The sequence below is a fragment of the Castor canadensis genome, chromosome 3, assembly GCF_047511655.1.
Source record: "Castor canadensis chromosome 3, mCasCan1.hap1v2, whole genome shotgun sequence".
NCBI lineage: Eukaryota > Metazoa > Chordata > Mammalia > Rodentia > Castoridae > Castor > Castor canadensis.
Genome location: NC_133388.1, coordinates 85,969,262 through 85,983,434, shown reverse-complemented (window position 1 = coordinate 85,983,434; position 14,173 = coordinate 85,969,262). Strand labels below are relative to the sequence as shown.

Genomic DNA, 14,173 nt, shown 5'->3' with positions numbered 1-14,173 from the left:
ATGCACTACAAATGCTCTTCTCACCAGGACGATGTCATTCCAGTATGGCTAGAAACACATGAGAGTGAAACGTGAGCATTACCAAAATCTTCACTCAGTCCACACGCTTTATTTCTGAGCTCCTACTTCACACCTTATCTGTAGGATAAAACTCTTTCTGGAGCTACCTAAATCTCCTCTTATTCTTTTTTGTTTTCTGGTATTTTTGTTTGTTTTTTGTTTCAGTTTGGTTTGGTTTTTGGTGTTAGAGACAGGTTCTCACTATGTAGCCCAGACTGGCCTTACACTTGTACTCCTCCTGCCTCAGGCTCCCAAGTACTAAGATTACAGGTGTGTGGCCCCATGCCTGACTCCACTTGTTTGAAAAACACACATCACCAGCAAGTCTCAGGTAATGCAGCTGGAACTTATAGGCAGAAGAGTGAGCAGTATTGTCATCCTGGCATCCTACAAAGAGGCATTGCTGGACACATTGACATTTGTGCTCCAGGAAAAGGATCCTTGGCTCCTGAGGAAGAAGAGGGGAAGAGATGGCTCCCAGTGGGCAGTCATCATAATTACGTCTTCCCCCATTCTCCTGTCCTGCAAATTCTAGTGGCAACTCCCTAGGGGCTGAGCCAAAGTTACCTTCTTGGCACGTTCCTTGATATGGCACTCTTGCTTTCTTCCTTCCCTTCCTAGTGTTCCCCTCCCGTTAGAGCACTTTTTTTTTTAGCATGCATTAGTTGCACAAAAAGGTTTCATTGTGCTATTTCCATGGATGTGTACAATGCTATTTGATCAGTTCACCCCTCTATTATACTCCCTTAGCTCCCCTCCCTCCTCCTCACCCCTTTCCCTTTTCAAGCAGAATTTAGTGGGCTTCATTATGCTGTCTATCTATAGTATTTTTGATTATGTTCACCGCCACAGTACCTTCTTCTTTCTGCCTTCCCTCGCTTGCTGGTTCCCTACCCTACCCAATGAGTCCCCCTTCTACATTTTGGCCCATTATTATTGTTATCATCACCACCATCATCATCATTTTAGGTCTGGATTCCACATATGAGTGAAAACGTGGTATTTGGTTTTTTGAGTTTGGCTTATTTCATTCAACATAATGATCTCAGGTTCCATCCATTTTCCTGCAAATGACATCATTTCATTCTTTTTGTGGCTGAATAATACTCCATTGTGTATATGTACCACATTTTATTTATCCATTCATTGGTTGGTTGGCACCTAAGTTGATTCCACAGCTGCTATTGCAAATAGTGCTGCAATAAACCTGAGTGTGCAGACATGCTGTATGTTGACTTATACTCCGTCAGATACAGGCCAAGAGTGGTAGAACAGGGTCATAAAGGAAGTCTATTTTTAGTTTTTTGAGGAACCTCCATATTGACTAACTTCCATTCCCACCAACAGTGAATACAACAGTTTCTTTTTCCTCCTTGCATCCTTAATAGCATTTTTTGTTGTTTTCTTTATAATAGCCATTCTGACTGGGGAGAGATGGAATCTCAGTGTCTTTTTGATTTGCATTTCCTTTATGGCTAGGATGCTGAAAATACTTCTTCATGTGCTTATTAAACATTTGTACTTCTTCTGAGCACTAGTCAATTCATTTGTCCATTTATTGATTGGGTTACTTATCCTTTTGGTGTCTAATTTTTGGAGTTCTTTGTATGTTCTGGATATTAATCCTTTATCCAATGAATAGCTTGCAAAGATTTTCTCCCATTTTGTGAGTTGTCTCTTCATTCATTGTTCCTTTGATGTGCAGAAACTTTTTAATTTGATACAATACCATTTGTCAATTCTTGCTCTTATTTCCTGGGGGGAATTAGAGTCCTGTTCCACAAATAACTGCCTATATCTATATTGTCAAGTGTTTTCTTGATGCTTTCCTCTAGCAGTTTCAAAGTTTCAAGTCTTACATTAAGGCCTTTGATCCATTTTTAATTGACTTTTGTACAAGGTGAGAGATAAGGGTCTAGTTTCAGTCTTCTACATGTGGATAGCCAGTTTTCTCAACACCATTTGTTGAAAAGGCTGTCTTTTTCTCCAATGTATATTTTTTGGCTTCTTTGTCAAAATTAGATGGCTGTAGCTGTGTGGGTTTATTTTGGGTCTTCTTTTCTGTTCCTTTAATCTGTATATCTGTTTTGTGTCATTGCCATGCAGTTTTTGTTACTATGGCTCTGTAGCACTATTTGAAGTCTGGTATTGTGATATCTCCTGCATTGCTCTTTTTGCTCAGAATTACTTTTGCTATTCAGGGTCTTTTATGCTTTCATATGAATTTTAGGATTGATATTTCTATCAATCCTGAAGTATGACATTGGGATTTTGATGGGCATTGCATTGAATATGTAGTTGCTTTCAATAGTATAGCCATCCTTACAATATTAATTCTGCCCATCCATGAACATAGAAGGTCCTTCCAAATTCTAGTGTCGTCTTCAATCTCTTTCTTCAAGGTTTTATAGTTTTCATTGTAGAGGTCTTTTACCTCCTTACTTAAATTTATTCCTAGGTATTTTTTAAACTATTGTAGGTGGGATTATTTTCCTGACTTCATTCTCAATCTGTATGTATTCTGGTATGTAGAAAAGCTACTGATTTCTGTATCCTGCTACTTTGTTAAAATTGTTTAGCAGATCTAGGAGTTTTTAATGGAGTCTTTAGGGTCTTTTTAGGATCATATCCTTCGGTTTACAAGTATTTTATTGAGAATTTTTGCATCTATGTCTGTTATGGAAATTGGTCTATAATTTTCTTTTTTGTTGTGTTCTTATCAGATTTTGGTATCAGGATAATACTGGCTTCATAGAATGAGTTTGATAGTGTTCTTTCCCTTTCTATTTTATGAACTAGTTTGAGGAGCATTGGTGATAGCTCTTACTTAAAGGTCTAGTAGAGTTTGGCAGTAAATCTGTCCAGTCCTGGGCTTTTCTTTAATTTTATTACTTCTTATAGATCTGTTTAAGTGGTTGATATACTTTTGGTTGATCTATATATATATATATATATAGAACAAAAAGACAGAGAGAGAGAGAGAGAGAGAGAGAGAGGGAGAGAGAGAGAGGTATCCATTTCTTCTAGATTTTCCAGTTTATTAGAATATAGGTTCTTGAAGTGTTCCCTAATGATTCTCTGAATTTTATTATTATTTGTTGTGATATCCCCTTTTTCATCTCTAATTTTATTGACTTGGGTCTTCTCTTTCTTTTAGTTAGTTTGGCTAAGGGCTTATCAATCTTATTTATCTTTTCAAAGAAGCAAGTTTTTATTTCATGGATTCTTTGTGCTGTTCTCTGGTCTCCATTTCTGCCTTAATCTTTATTATTTCCTTCCATCTACTAACTTGGGGTTTGATTTGTTCTTATTTTTCTAAGAACTTGAAGTGCATCATTATGTTACTTATTTGAGCTCTCTCTGGGTTTTATCATACATTAGTAGTACAATGAGGGTTTGTTGTGATAATTCCATAGATGTGTATAGTGTACTCTAAGTTCATCCCCTCTATTACATTACCTTAACTCTCCCTCTCTCCTCCCCCCTTTGTTTTCTTAATATAGGCATTCAGAGATATAAATTTTCCTCTAAGTACTGTCTTTACTGTATCCCAAAGGATCTGATATGTTTTCATATTCATTTGATCCTAGTAATTTTATATTCCCCTCCTTATTTCCTCATTCTGCCAAGAAGAATACTTATTTTGTAATTGTTGTATGAAATATTCTGTGTATGTCTGTCAAGTCCATTTGGTCTACAGCATCATTTAATTCTCAAGTTTATTTGTTGATTTTTTTTTTTGTTAAAATGGTCTAGCTATTGGTTTCTTGGTTGGGTTTATCTTCCTCTTCTGGATATAGGATTCCTTTAAGTATCTTCTGAAGTGCTGATTTATCCAACATATATTGCTTATCTTACAGGACAAATACACCAGCTACGAAGAGTGCTGTCCCTAAATTCGTCTACTATTCCAATGATCTATCAAGTTGGAAAGGTCTGGTGATGCGATTTACAGTGAAACCACTGTAGCTCAGGAGTAGTGCTCTTGTTACACTCTTTCACTGCGACGTATAATGCTTAGTTGAAGGGAATGTTATATGGATCCTATAAAAATACATCTGACACTCTTGAATAGTGGTGCTGCTCTTTTTCTTCAGTACAGCCACCAAAGATCCTGGCATCACTGTGGGTTACCACCCAGCCTGATGTTACAGGTATTGTAAGAATAAGAACAAGCTGTACCCAAAGTCTCACTTCTGCCAAGGTGTGGCTGATGCCAAGATCTGTATCTTTGATCGGGAGCAGAAGAAGTCAAAGTGGACGAATTCCCACCTTGTGGCCACATAGTGTCTGATGAATACAAGAAGCTCTCCTCTGAAGCTCTGAAGGCTGCCTGTATTTGTGTCAACAAGTACATGGTGAAAAGTTGTGGCAAAGATGGCTTTCATATTTGAGTTCTTGCACCCTTTCCACGTCATTCACACCAACAAGATGTGCTCCTGTGCTGACAGGCTCCAGACAGGTATGCGGGCTGCCTTTGGGAGGCCCCAAGGCACAGTGACCAGGGTTCATACTGGCAGGTAATCATGTCCATCCACACCACACTACAGAATAAGGAACATGTGATTGAGGCCCTGCTTGGGGCTAAGTTCAAGTTCCCCGGCCACTAGCAGATCCATGTCTCAAAGAAGATTTTACCAAGTTTAATGCAGATGAATTTGAAGACATGGTAGCTGATGGATGTGGAGTCAAATATACCTTAATCAATGTCCCCTGGGCAAGTGGTGAGCCCAGTATTGGTGAGGGCCCCCCACCATGCTGCTCCCTCCTTAATCACCTTAATCATGCTCAGCAATGTGTCATCCTGTCCACCTTAAAAAATAGTGGTGCTGGCCAAACGCTGATGACCAGGAAGGCAAATCCATAGCCGACATACATATTCATCCCAGTAAGGATGACTTGCTACCTCTTCTAAGGCAGAAGAATATCAGAGTAACTGACTTGCTACTGCCTGGTTAGCATCATTTTAAGGGTTTGTACCAGTGTCTACTACCAAAAAATCAGTTATTCAATAGACTAAAAGCTAGAGCAGCCTTGATGGGAGACTGGGCACCAGGCTATGGGTCATGAAGGAACAATGGGACCAAGGCCGTCCATCTTGAGCTGAGTGCTATCAGATCCAATAAGTCATTAGGGCTCTGCTATGATCTGAATATGGCTTTGCCCTCTGAGATTCCTTTGAAATTTGACAGTTACAGTGCTGGTGTTGGGAGATGGACACTTTAAGAGGGGATTGGGTCATTAAGAGAGATTAATGCCTTTCTCATTGGAGTGGGTTCCTTCTTATGAGGGTGGATTGTTATACCTTGACTTTGCCCTTGTATTTTACCTATTCTACACATACCCACTTGCATCTCTACTTCCCATCAGGAGGCCCTAGCTAGCCATGTACTTGGACTTCCCAGCTTTCATATGAGACAAAATAAACCTCTTTCCTTTATAAGCTTCCCAATCTCAGGTATTTTATTATAGCAACAGAAAATAGACTAAGATAGGCTCCTTCTCACCAAGGATCCCTTAGTGTGTTATGTGTTAGCTCCAAACTCTAAGTGCCCTACCAAGTGCTCTCTTTCTTTCTTAATGCTAGGAAATAGAAGATGCAATAACTTGTTTTTCCCTCAGAAGAAATACCTGAGCAGATCCCACATCTTTGAATACCTAAGCCTTCCCCAATTTGGCGGCCCCCCATTCTTAGAGGAGTTTATTGTCCACTCTTTGACATGCATACAAACATCACTTTCTGGTCCACCATTTCCCAGCATAATATCATCAACACAGCAGATCAGTATGGTTTTCTGTGAAATACCACAAAAATCATGTCTGTTTTAGATGATATTGTGACAAAAACAAAGAAAAAAATAGATGATATGGTGACAGACTGATAGAGAGTTAACTTAGAGCACAATTTAATCCTGTAAACAGAACTTTACTTCTGTAAACTGAGAACAGACAATATTTCTGAGTTGGGTCCTACTTACTAGTCTAGTTTCTCTGTAGCTTATGGTAATTATGTCTACTTTGCCTTTCATAATTAAGCATCACCCACTGTGTTCTGTTATTCTAAAATCCTGTCAGCCATATTGATGTAGGGAAATGTTTCAGAGTTTCTCCTACCATCAAGCCTCTGATTCTTTTGATCACATGTTCAACACCACACTCTTCCAGTGTGTTCTCCCAGTTCTTGCCATTGTGCTACCACTTTTTTGGTAGATATTTTTATTCAGTTGGCTAGCATTGCCTCGGTTGGGTTGTGCTGATATGGTACAGTGATAGGCCTAGGAGTCACTGGGGCTGCAAACCTTGAGGAAGGAGAATATCATTCTTCAGAGCATAGACCTTGGGAGGCTCTGCATGACCTCCTGGCTGGAGGATGCTGCTGCTCTTCAGCAAATGAGGATGGGACAGGAGAGGTGTGCCATGTCCTCGGGCCCCAGTAGTTTGGAGGAATATTTGGGATCCTCCAAACACTTTCATCCAGGGATCCCTCTCCAGATCTCAGTATTAAGTTCCTCCTTTCAGTCCGTGATTTTCATGTGAGAGTTTTTCTGAGATCCTAAATTCATCCTTCTGTAAAGTTCTGCCACTTTGAAATTAACTCCTGCTTTGGGTCTTCAGCATTGTCTGCCTCCGAATGAAAGAGTTTGAGTTCTCTTTCAACATTGCCAAGGAGACTTTCTTGCCATGCCCTAAATCAGTAACTGGATGACGTGAACCAGTCGTTTTCTCTCTTCACTTCGTTAGAAGCAACCAGGTACAGTCAGTCACTCCTTGATCATTGTCATTTCCATTTCCCCCATAATTCTCAAATACTAAAAAAGTCTTTTTCTTTTCTTTCTTTCTTTCTTTCTCTCCTTCCTTTCTTTTTTCTTCCTTCTTCCTTTTGTTTCTGTAGTTCTTGTTTGACAATATTTAGACTTTCTAGGTATAGATGGCTAGGTGATAATTGTAATCACTTAGTAAATATTTGTTAAATTGGGTAAATGGGAGAAGATGAGTGTGCTTGAATTAAACATGTCCCCTTAGGTACTTCCCAATTTTTTCTAAACAGAAGCCAGACAGAGGGTAGGTGAGCCAAAGACAAGAAGAATCCAGTTTAGCCCACACTGGTCCTGAATCCTGGCCTGTACACTAATGATTCCCTCTGTATTTATTGCCACCAATCCTTTTCTCTGCTTCCTCCTAGAAGAATTAGAAAGAGTTTGTGGCTATACAAAGACTCCAAGTAACATGAGAACACGGAGATCAGTTGAAGAGCCATGGGTCTAGCATCCCAGACAATATTATGTTGAGCTAACAAATCCATTTGACAGCAAAGGAGGTAAGTGATGGATTTGTGACTACAGGATTTGCCGTATATGTTGCCATATACCCCTCACCCAAAAGCAGCCAGCCTCATCGAATGATGAAATGGCCGTTAAAGATCAAATAAAATACAAGTTGGTGACCAACACTTTACTGGGTTGGAACACCGGCCTCCAGGATTCAGTCTATGCACCAAACAAGCAGCCAAGACAGCGGTTATTCTCCTGGGATATCAAAGAGTAGAAGAGTCCTCTCTCTCTCTCTCTTTCTCTCTCATTTCTATCTCTATTTCTGTCTCGCCTCACACACACACACACACACACACACACACACACACACACACACACACACCTACAACCCCCATGAGACATTTGTTATTCCTATTCCTTTGGCTCAACCAGATTAGAGACCCTGTTTTCTGCTAGGAGGGAGGGAATAGAGTATGAGTTTCACTGAACTGGAAGTTGTAACTACAATCTTGCTCCTTTGACCTACTTGTGCCAGTGGACCAGCGGGCAAAAAAACAAATTACTTTCCTTCCTTAGGTGATAGACCCCAGGTAGCATGAAGAGGGAGCTTTACAGAGAGGAAGCTATAGAAAACTACGTGTCTATGCAAAGTGCTAAGATCTGTCAGAGAATGGTTTTTAAGGGACTGTGAGTGATTGCAATAAAAGTTCCAGAAGCCACACAATACATACAAGTGAGCATTTTGACAAGTTGGGATAGAGAAAATATTTCAGGAATACATTTAAGACCCCAGAAAAGTCATGCCTTCATGGTAGGGTACTGCAGACCTGTCTTAAAGAAGTTTAACTCAAAGCCTCAATAAGTTTTGGGGTTTTTTTTGGGGGGTGGGGTGGGGTAGTACTGAGTTTTGAACTTAGGGCCTTGCACTTGCTAGGCAGGCACTCTACCACTTGAGCTATGCTCTTGGCCCTTTTTCTTTTTCTAAATTTTAGCTATTTTTTTTAATAGGGTCTTGCATTTTTGCCTGAAGCTGGCTTCAGACCACTATCCTCCTACCTATATCTCCAGGGTAGCTGGGGTTACAGGCATGCACCACCATACCCAGCTTATTTGTTGAGATGGGGTCTTGCTAACTTTTTGCCTGGGCTGGCATTGAACCACCATCTTCCAGAATAGCTGGGCTTATAGGCATGAGCCACTACACCCAGCCCTCAAAAAGTTTTAAGGCTTAAGTAGTATAAACCAAAGCCTCAAACAAGCTTTTCTCTCAATAAATTAAGTTCCTTCCAGGAAAAAAAAGTCAATGCATTTAAAGAAAGTCAATAAAATTTAGATATTTATAATACAGTAGATATTATGCCTAACATATAATAAAAAATTACTAGACATACTGGGCACCAGTGGCTCATGCCTGTAATCATAGTTCTTGGGAGGCTAAGATTGGGAGGATTGCTGTTCCAGATCAGCCTGAACAAAAAAGGTTGCGAGACCCCCATCTCAGTGGGAAAAAGCTGGGTGTGGTGGTTCATGCCTATAATGCCAGATATGCAGGAAGAATAAGTAAGATTGTGATCTAGGCCACTGGAGGCAAAAAGTATGACCCTGTCTCCAAAATCACCAAAGCAAAAAGGGCTGAAGACAAGGCTGAAATGGTGGAGTGCCTGCTTAGCAAGTGCAAAGCTCTGAGATCAGATCCCACTACTAACCCCCCCAAAAAATTACTAGACATAACCTACAATCAAAATGTACTAGAAGTGAGAAAATGTGATCAATAGCAAAGAGGAATAAAGACAAAAGAAACAGACCTAGGTATTACACAGATTTTGGAATCAGCATAGAAGAAATCTGCAATAGATTGAAAGGAAATATATTTCTTTAAAGTAGACTTAAGAGAAATGATAGGCATAATTAGTGAAAGATGGGAGGTAGAATGGAGCAGAGAAATGGAAATAATTAAAAAGACACAAATGTCTGGGCTTGGTGGCACGCATCTGTAATCCCAGCACACAGGAGGCTGATGTAGGAAGATCATGACTTTGAGACCATTCTGGGCTACACAGCAAGATCCCATCTCAAAGTGAGGAAAAAAAGAGTAGTATAAGAAAACCCCTTGTCTTGAAAGAAGGGCAAGAAATCATTCTGGGTCAGGACCCTATATTGATACCAAGCCTTCTCCCACCCACACACACACACAAATCTATCAGTGGGAAGGGATAGGAAACTTCTGCCCAAGACCAGCTCAGATCTCAGTCTGAGTTTGGTCATCACAGTCAAGAGGGGCAGCAATGCACAGAAAGCCCCATCCCCAAGATCCAGCTACAGATGGCCTGCCCAAGACTGAAGCAGGACCAGAACAAATTCTCCTCCCCCACCAGAAACCTCGCACAAAGCAACAACTGGAAGCCTAAGAGCAGGGGAAAACCACGGAAGCAAAGCCCTCCTCCACCGCACACTGCCATGGCTCAATGGTGAAGGCAAGGAAACAGAAAAAGCCCTCTAGCCAGCTGTGCCCTGAATCAGAAGGCAGCAGTAGCATAGCACTGGAAGAATTTAATGCTGAGGTCCACAGAAAGTAAAGATAATAATAATATAAAACCCACACTAACTACCAGAGGGGAGAAGCATGTCAATTCCACAGTGAGTACTGTTTCCCTTGGTGTCTACTGTTCTACACTGTTCAATTGCCCAGAAATGTCATTGTGACACTTACATATGCTCTTACAATGTATCTTAATTACATTCACCCTTCCATCATACTCTTTTATCTTCCCTTCCCCGCTTCTTAGAACAATTGCAAGGAGACAAAGCAATCAATAGAAGCAGACTAAGAGATGACACAGACATGGGAATATTATTGGAGGAGTGCTTCAAAGTCACTTTGATTAATGTGTCAAAAGACTCGTTGGAAGGGTGGCTTGCATGCATGAACAGATGAAGGATTTCAAAAGAGATGGAAACTGTAGGAAACAGTCCAATGGATACGTTAGGAATAAAAACATGACATCAGCAATGAGTACTTTAATTTCAGCTGAGCACAGTGATGCGTGTCTGTAATCCCAGCACTCAGGAAGCTGAAACAAAAGGATAGCAAGTTTGATGTTAGTCTGGGCTACATAGTGAATAGGCCAGCCTCAGCTAATTTTAAAACCCTGTATCAAAAATCAAACAAAAAAATTCAATTCCATTCAATTTCAACAAGTTTATTAGTAAACTCCACACAGCTGATAGAAGAAACCATGAACTTGAAGGTAGGTTAACAGGAACAACCCAAACTGAAACACAAAAAGAAAAATAATAATAATACAAAAAAAAACAGGGCATTCACAAGTAGTGGAACAATAGAACGAGTCTTACATGTGTGAAGATGTAGTCCTAGAACAAGGAGAGAGAACAGAGCAGAAGAAATATTAGAAGAACTAATGGCCAAGAATTTTTTTAATTAATAAAGATGTTAAATTGGAGGTAAAAGAAGTTTAGAGAAATTCAAGCAGGATAAACACAAATAAAACAAAATACAGATGCACAGCACACACCACACACACCCTTTATCTACATGTATGACATTCAGACTTCGGTAAACCAAAATTAAAAAGAAAATCCTGAAGGCAGTCAGATTAAAAGAAATATTATGAACATAGATTTGAAAAACAGAATTATAGCAGATTTCTCATTAGAAACCATTGCCCATTCCTGTTGGAATTTTACTGTATCATAGACCAAATCAAGGAGAATTTATATGAGATTGAATCATCTGATCACAGACATGATGCCTCTCTCCACTTAGGAAGGTTTTCCTTACTGCCTCATAGTCCTCTGCATGAAAGACTTGTACGTGTTGCTGTATTTATTATTACTTGATTTTTGCGCTATTGTCAATGGCATCTTCATTTTTAATTTTATTTTCTACTTCTTTGATGCTACCATATTACACTGCAAATAGTTTTTAAGTGTTGAGTTGTTCTAGCAACTTGTCAATGAATTTTGATAATTTATCTATAGATTCTTTTGGATTTCCTTAGCATGCAGTCATCAAATTCACAAATAATAGCATTTATTTCTACCTTTTCACTATTTGTATATTTTCTTCATTCCCTTGCATAGGACCACCAGTAAAATGTTAAAAGATGTAATACTTTTGGCACCTTTGTCTTGTTCCTGCCCACAAAGGAAACCTTTCAGAGTTTCATCAATTCCTTGTGTTGATACAGGGTATGAATGGGAAGTCCCTCGCTGATGGGAGAGTGTAAATTCATATAACTATTTTGAAAGTAGTCATAACTATTAGAGTTAAATATATACATACTCCATGATCTAGAAATTCCAAATCTGCCTACACATCCAACAGAGCCTTATATGCACATGTACTTGGAGACATGATAGAGCAAAGCAGAAAAAAACCAAATTTCTACCAAGAATGGATAAAATGCTTCATGGACATACAATTGAAAATAAATTGGTTTCTTTCTGAATATAAAAAAAATCATTCCTTTGGGCTTGTGGAGTGGTTCAAGTGGTAGAGCAACTGCCTAGTAAGTGTTCTGAGTTCAAATCCCAGTACTGGGGGAAAAAAAGATTTAAAAAAGTCAGCCCAAAACTTAGTGATTTTTAAAAACCTTTTTTTATTCAGCTCTCAATTCTGAACTCAGCTGGGAAGTCCTCTGTTCTCAGCTGAGCTGCCTTACACATCTGAACAGCTGTGAGTCAGCTTGGCTAACCTTGTCTAACCTCTCTCACATCTCTGAGGCCTCTCTGCAGACAACCAGGATAACTCAGCTTTGCATCATTCTCCAGCAGACTGATCCAGGCTTACTCACGTGTCCCAGACCCAAGCAGAAGCACACAAGGCCAGTGGAGGCTGACGCCCAGAACTGGCAATCATGTGCCAGGTGGCCAATAAAAACCACAATGCTAGGCCAAATTCAAGAGAAGAATCTAGGCTACATCTCTTGATGGAAAGAAGATCAAAGTAATAGAGAGAAGTAAAGGGTTATGGGAATTTCTTTGATCTTCCACAAAAGGTATTCTAGAAATGAAAAACAGTACCCTGCTGCTACACACAACAACATGGATGAAGCTCATAATAATGCTGAGTGAAATAAGGCAGATATAAAGAATGCATACTGAGGGCTGGTGGGGTGGCTCAAGTGGTAAAGCATCTCCCTAGCAAGTGTGGTGCCCTGAATTCAAACCCCATATCACCAGAAAGAAAGAGAAAGAAGGGAGGGAGTGGAACAAGAGAGGGAGGAAGGGAGGAAGGAGAGATAGAGAGATGAAAGAAAGGGAGGAAGGAAGGAAAGAAGAAAGAAAGAAAAAGAAAGAAAGAAAAGGCACATTGGCTCATGCCTGTAATCTCAGCTAAGAGATCTGGAGGATTATGGTTCAAGGCCAGTCCAGGCAAAATTAGCAGGAGACCCTATATTTAAAACAAATTAAAAACAAAAGGAACTGGGAATATGACTCAAGTGGTAAAGTGCTTGTCTAGCAAGTGCAAAGTCCTGAATTCAATCACTAGTACTGCCAAAAAAAACTTTAAAATAAGTATTGTATGATACAAGCACAAGCACAAAAAATGGAAGAGAATAAAGAAATGTGAAACAGTTCATAACCATACATGAGGATTTGATCATCAGAATTTAATAACAAAAGACACATTATTTAGAGCATGGTGTTGGGGAAACCATCTCACTAAAGGGGGGGCAGGGAATTTAACCAGATCCCTACTTACCAGAGTATACAAGGAGCACACTAGAAGAAGGAACGACCCCAATGTAAAAAGCTAAGAGCTAATGGCAAATATTGTGGGTTAATATCTTCCTAACATATGGGTAGGGAAGGATCTCTAAAGAACAGTAAAGAACAAGCCATAAGTTAATTGCATCATTGAGGAAACTTGGTCGATGAAAGACATCATGATCAAAGTTTTAAAAACAGACAAGGTGGGCCAGGGCTGTGTCCCACACTGCATGGCTTCCAAACCACCCTTGTGGGGCCCCTGTGCTCCACATAATAGCTGGTATCAGCATTAGGCATGGTGCCACCTCCTGAAGATTTCAGAATGAACTCCATAATTTCAAGAGCATTCTACAGTGGAGGTACCTGCTTTTGACAAAGGGAATTTGACTTCCACAGCTCAGTACTTAAGCCACTATTGCACCCCCTGGAATGCAAACTGAAGTGATTTCTGATTCTTTACATAAGTGTCTTAACACCCCTAAAGTGAGAATGAACTGGAAACATGAACTTTGAAGAACTTTTATAATTCATTGGCTTATAATGTGCAATATTGGAAAAACAGAACTGGTGAAATTTCAAGTTACTCCTCGGTTTGACTTTGAGGTCCTCAAAAGCCTGGAGCCACGGACAATTTACTGTGTTCAAGTTCAGTTCAAGTTCTTGATCAGAACAAAACCAGAGAATGGAGTGAGCCTGTCTGTGAGCAAACAAGAGATGATGAAACAGCCCCCTCCTGGATGGTAGCTGGTCATCCTCATAGTCTCGGTCTTCCTGGTGCTTCCTGGCCACTTTGCCTTGTTGTGGAACATTTACAAGAACACCAGGTACATCTTCTTCCATGGAAACTCTCTTCCACAGCACTTGAAAGAGATTTTGGGCCACCCTTATCACAGCACACTTCTGTTTATCTTCCACTCACTCTCTGATGAGAATGAAGTTTGTGACAAAGTGTCATTATAGAAGACTGTGAAACCAGCAAGCAGAATCCTGGTGACAGCTGCATCATCAGAACCTCTGATCCCAGACCTCCAGAGCTAGTTTCTAAGCAAGAAACTCACTCAGTTGGACACAATGACCCCTTGCTGCTCACAACTGCCTCAGAGTTGTGA

General features: G+C 40.0%; 2 pseudogenes; both read left to right on the top strand.

Annotated features, from left to right (window-relative positions):
* On the top strand, positions 1-4,927 carry LOC109702316 (large ribosomal subunit protein uL16-like; annotated as a pseudogene).
* An 8,432-nt stretch (positions 4,928-13,359) lies between these two features.
* On the top strand, positions 13,360-14,173 carry LOC109702319 (interleukin-10 receptor subunit beta pseudogene; annotated as a pseudogene).